This window comes from Gekko japonicus, unplaced genomic scaffold (genome assembly GCF_001447785.1).
Source record: "Gekko japonicus isolate JY-2015 unplaced genomic scaffold, Gekko_japonicus_V1.1 scaffold1504, whole genome shotgun sequence".
NCBI lineage: Eukaryota > Metazoa > Chordata > Lepidosauria > Squamata > Gekkonidae > Gekko > Gekko japonicus.
This window is the reverse complement of record NW_015169219.1, coordinates 443,593-449,592: the sequence shown is the minus strand read 5'-3', so window position 1 is coordinate 449,592 and position 6,000 is coordinate 443,593.

Below are 6,000 nucleotides of genomic sequence, written 5' to 3'. Positions count from 1 at the left end.
GGCTAAAAAACTGAGCTAGCTCACACTAACTCAGCTTAGAGGGAACACTGGTTAAGGGGGGGGAGATAAAAATCACTGCCAATAGTGTTCCATCAATCTAGTTTGCTCCCCACCCACCACTTTAAAGACCCAAAGTGCATTTCTGAGCAGAGTTACACCCAGGGCCGGCTCGCTCACTAGGCAAACTAAGCATTCACCTAGAACGGGTCGGCCCTTAGGGGTGCCAAACTGCTCCCGCCCCCCCGCCCGCCAAAAGCCCTGCATGCATCTAGTCCCTGACCGGGGGACCGCTGCCTCCACCTCTGCTGCATCTTTCACCCCGAGTCCGGCACCCAGTGCACCCAGAAGCGGGCGGGGAAGGAAGCGAGGAGGGAGGAAGCCCCCCCCGCTGCGCTCGGGGCCTGTCCTGAGGTGCAGGTGGCCTGCAGGGCGGGTAGAAGGTGGACGGTGCTGCCTGAAGGGCCCAGCGGCAGGGCGGCTCAGGTAGGCATGCATGGTGCATAGAGGGGGCTGGAGCAGACCCGTCACTGCTTCCTCCTCGGGCCTGCTCAGACCGGACAACTCCTCCACACCACCCTTGGTGAGTCTTCTTGGTGCTGCCCCTGTGGGGAGTGAGGGGACAGAGCACATGTGGATGGGGGAAGGAGAGACGGGGGAAGCAGGCGGGGGGGAAGAAAAAGCAGAAAGGCTGCACCCGGAAGAGCCTTGTAGCCCCCCCACCCAATGTGCCCAGCTTAGCACCCGGCTTGAGCATTGGAGAGGCACACGGGAGCGTGGGGGAGACACATGGTGAGGGGGGGCACCACAAGACAGCCTCGCCTGTGGGGGGTGCTAGTTTCACCTAGGGCACCGAAAAACCTCGGGCTGGCCCTGGTTATACCCTTCCAACTATCACATTGACTTTAATGAACTTAGAAGGGTATAAATCTGCTTAGGATGGTTCTGCCAATCAGAGATTTCCTTCACACTTTAGCAGGATTAGGGCTCTGCCTTGAAGCTGCCTTGCACAATGTCACAAGAACAAATGGTGGTGGATGCCTCGCTTGTGGTTTTCTACAGGTTGCTGATTTTTCAACAGGCTTATTTATAGTCCTCTTTAGACTGACAAGATTGCAGTGGCATAGTAACTTAGAAACAGACAACTCCTAGTGCAAATAAGAATGTCCCAGCAATCAGAAAAGTGTTGATGATAACTATATAGCTAATGACTAGAGCAAATATTGATTGGGAACAAAGTTTATTACAGGATTTGGCAGGGGAGCAAGAAAAGTTATTAACCAAACACCTCCCCACCTTTGCCATATGATTACAGACAATGCTTGTGGGTTCTCAGGAATAACATTTTTTGACAGCCAGCACTTTAGAAGCAAAAGGGTGTTAGCAGGTGAACAGGCATAGGATGCAAGCTATGCTTTGTATGCTACCAATGAGCACCAATAGCTCCCTATGCCGACTCACATACTTCAAATTAGTTTTTAAAGTGAGAATTAGAAACAAATGCAGGCTTGGATCCTGTAGATGCATTCTGCTAGCGGTAACACTTCTCTTGCCAGAAGCTAATGCAGCACACTTCTTGCATCAAGGAAAGACTCCTTCAACTGAAGGAAAGCACCTCTACATTTGGCCAGAGATTCTGGAGGGTTGGGTTTTTTTGTCATCTTCTGGGTGTGGAGCAGGGGTCACTGGGGGTGTGTTGGGGGAGGCATTTGTGAATTTCCTGCATTGTGCAGGGGGTTGGACTAGATGACCCTGGAAGTACCTTCCAACTCTATGATTCTATGAAATCCAACCCATGGAAAGAACACATAATTTCCCCCCAACTTTTACATGTTAGTGGTTTCAGTGATTTATTGAAAGCATTTGTATTCCATTTTATTTCCTTTAACTCCAAGCATCTAACAAAGCAGGACATTGCAAAGACATAAAACCTATATTGCAGTAAATCAGGAAGAGAAAGGTAAGTATACATAGTGAAAAGGTTAATAAGCGTCCAAACACTGGGTTCCTGCCCAAAAATAGCCCTGTATGTCAGCATAGGGCCGGTCCTACAAGCACCCCAAGAGCTATGAGGAAAATTGTATAGTTCCCATCACAACTGAGAATCCCTCATTGCATTGACGGAGGTGGATCCAGGAGACAGATCCCACAACTGTCACATGGAGATAAGGAGGCAGCAGAGTCTTCTCGTGCCTTGAGTGGAGCAAATCTGTCTGAGGGAGCTCTTTCCGCAGTGCCTGCAGTTTTCAAACTCTTGACTTTGTAATACTGCCTTTGAAAGGAGACAACGCCGTACATATTTACTTTGTGCTGAGTGGTATATACTCACTTCCAACTATGCATGCGTAGGACTTGGTATGTCTTCGTGGAAATTCCAAAGAGGCAGCCTGGATTATTGCTGGCTTTGATCGGCTGCTAAATGGCTCATTGTCAACTCAACCTAGGAATTTCCAAGTCCCTCATTTCCGTTTACAAATGTGATTAAAGTACATCAGTGGGCATATTTGAAATAGTCTGGAAATTGTTGGCATAGATGCAGTCAGTTTGTTTTTACTTTTGATATGATGCTCTGTTGATTTTGTTTTCATGAGATTTCCCACCTGGCTTAGAAATGCCTCTTCTTCTTTTGCTAGTGAGAACTGCTATGCACATTGCATAACAACTTGTTTTCCTGTAAATTGTGTGACACACATTCAGTGTGACCAAGCCTTTCTGTACAGAATCTGAGCTGGGGGTCTGACGTACCTCCTGAGCACTGATGTGCTCTTTTAAAAATGTTTCTAGTCCTCTCGGTAAAAACTTGGAAAAAATGTGTTGACCGCATCTGTTTGAAATCCAAGGAGACAGAATCCCAGCCTTTTGTACCTTGACTGAGACCTTCTGAATGTCCTCTATGAGTCTGCAGAAAGACTGGTTATTTTCCCCACTCGCTCCCCAAGAAAAGAACAATGGAAATATCATTGGCATTTTTCAGACTGCAGCTGCCTTTCGTATTCTTGTGCATATTGTGCCACTTCTGGTGATCGTGCCATCAGCACAATCCATTCAGACTTCCCCCTCAGGAGTTCCATTTGCTCCAGGTTGGGGTGGGGTTTTTTGCTTTTTTTTTTTGCACGTGTTGAAGCATCTGTACAGAATCTGAGCTGGGGGTCTGACTTATCTCCTGAGCACTGATGGGCTCTTTTAAAAATGTTTCTAGTCCTCTTGGTAAAAGCTTCGGAAAAACGTGTTGACTGCATCTGTGTGAAATCCAAGGTGACAGAATCCCAGCCTTTTGTACCTTGACTGAGACCTTCTGAATGTCCTCGATGAGTCTGCAGAAAGACTGGTTATTTTCTCCACTCGCTCCCCAGGAAAAGAACAATGGAAATATCATTGGCATTTTTCAGACTGCAGCTGCCTTTCGTGTTTTTGTGCACATTGTGCCATTTCTGATTATCGTGCCATCAGCACAGTCCATTCAGACTTCCCCTCAGGAGTTCCATCTGCTCCAGGTTGGGGTGGGGGTTTTTGCTTTTTTTTTTTTTGCACATGTGTTGAAGCGTTGGAACATTTCAGCAGCCTCAGTCACTCTGCCTTCTTTATATGAGAGTGGCTCCATTTACTCATGTTTAAAGCACAGTAACTGAAACACAAACGATAATTTATTTGCACCTTTATTGGCTTGATCCCAGCTCAGGCTGGACTCTGATCAATATTGAAGAGGAGGACATGATCCTGGCTCAGGCTGGAGAGAGAGGCAGAGACCGGACCAGAGAGGGGGGGGGGTGTTGGTGGGCTTGAGGGTATGCTGGAAGTCACCAAAGCAAAAAACTCAGTTCAGATTACAGAGCAAAGGCTTTGTTATGAAGAAATTTCACTCCCCCCCCCAAAAAAAAAGTGCAGGAGAAACCATTTTTATTAGGAATGGGGGGGGGGAGATATGAGAGAGTGCTGGGATGTTTATGAAGTTATGTGAACACGAGAAAAAAACACACATTTACATCGGGTGATGCAAGTGGATTTTTAAGGTAAAGTGAAAGACCCCAATTGTTGCATTTCTGTAGGCCATGACCTTGCTTCTAACACATCCGCAAACTGAACTCCTTGAGAGGCTATCCTGGAAGGCCTGATTTATCTTTCACTACCACTCTGCATAGCAGAATGCATCACATACTGGACTTTCTGGTTTACGTTTCATGCTCCAGTGCATGGCCACAAAAGGAAGCACTTGGCATTTTTAACACCCTGATCACAATGCCCTACCAGGCTGCCAAGTTGAGGACACACATGTCAAGAAAAGTGTTGCCCTTCCTAGAAGAGTTTCCAACCTAAAGGTACAACCTTTTTTTTTTTTTTTTGCACAATTTGTTAATGCTATTGATGTCACCAAGCATATCACCTGCAGCACAGGCTGCAAGCTGACAGTATCTCTGCTGACTTTCTGGGATGGAGGAAGCTGGACAAAACCTCATACCTTAAAAAGTTATACTTACATACCTTTCACTTAAACACTACTGCATCCCGACACTCATTCACCTAAGAACCCCCTTCATTTGTTTAATGGAAACCACAATCCCATCACCTGCTACTTTTTCTTCCTTTTTCTCCAGGAAAATTGTATCAGATTTATTGAGGCAGTGCATGAAGGCCATTGCACAGATTTAGATTTGAGTTCAGTAGCAACTTCAACAAGATTTCCAGGATATCTTGTTGCTCTTTAAGGTGCTGCTGGACTCCAATCTAGCTTTTCTACTGCAGATCAACCCGGCTACCCATCTGAAACCATGCACAAATTTGGTATTTATTAAGAATGACAATGAAGGAACTGATACCACACCCTCTCCAAACTCTGCCCTCCCCAGGCACTGAGCCCCAAATTTCCCAGGTCTGGGAACCCTACTCATTCCCTCAAAAGTGCCCATAGGATCAACAAGACTGGGGACCTGTGACACAGGGGCAGGAGACTAGTTTTGCATACACAGGGCCTAGGACAGGTCCCTGAAGAGGATGAGGAACTATTAACAAGCCCTCTTTGGCTGTGATCTGTCAACCAGTTACAAATCCACCTAAAAGTAATAGGATCCAAACCACATTTTACCAACTTATCAACAAGAATATCACATGAAATCTTTTCAAAAGCCATAGTCCACAGCCTTCCCCTGATCCAACAAGGTAGCAAATCTCTCAAGAAAGGAGATGAGGTTAGTCTGACATTACTTTTTTCTTGAGGAACCTGTGCTGGCTCTTCATAATCACAGTCATTCTTTCTAAATGCTCAAGGGCTGTTTGATGATTTGTTCTAAAACCTTTCCAGGTATAGATGTCAATCTGATGGGTTGGTAGTCACCTGGATCCTCCTTTTTCCCCTTATTGAAAATGGGGACATTTGCCCACCTCCAATTTTCTGTCAACTTACCTGTTCTCCAAGAATTCTCAAAAATAAAGGACAGAGGCTCTGAAATCACACTAGCAAGTTCCTGTAGTAAACTTGGATGCAAATCATCTGGCCCCGAGGACTTAATTTCATTTTTAAAATTTGGTGTTTATGTACCACCCCTACGCTGCAACTCCCTTCCTTCATCATGTGTAGCAAGAGAAGACTGAAGCTAAGCAGGAATTAAGCAGTTCTGCACTCTCTTCATGACCACTATGTCCCATCTCTTTGAAAACTTTGTAACCTGGTCTAGGTGTCTCTCATCCAAGTCCTCTGCCTGGCTTGGTGGTCTATAGCAGACCCCTACCATAATATTACTATTATTACTTTCCCCTTTTATTTTTACCCAGACTCTCAATTGACCTTCCAGGCTCAGATTCATGTATTTCTTCACAAGTACATACATCCCTCCCATAATAATGCAACTCCTCCCCCCTTCCTTGTCTATTCCTTTTAAACAAGTTGTATCCCACAATCCTAATATTCCAACTGTGAGTGTCATCCAACCAAGTTTCAGAAACACCTATTAGGTAACAGCCCCCTTCCTGTATTAGGACCTCAAGTTCCTCCTACTTGTTTCCCATATT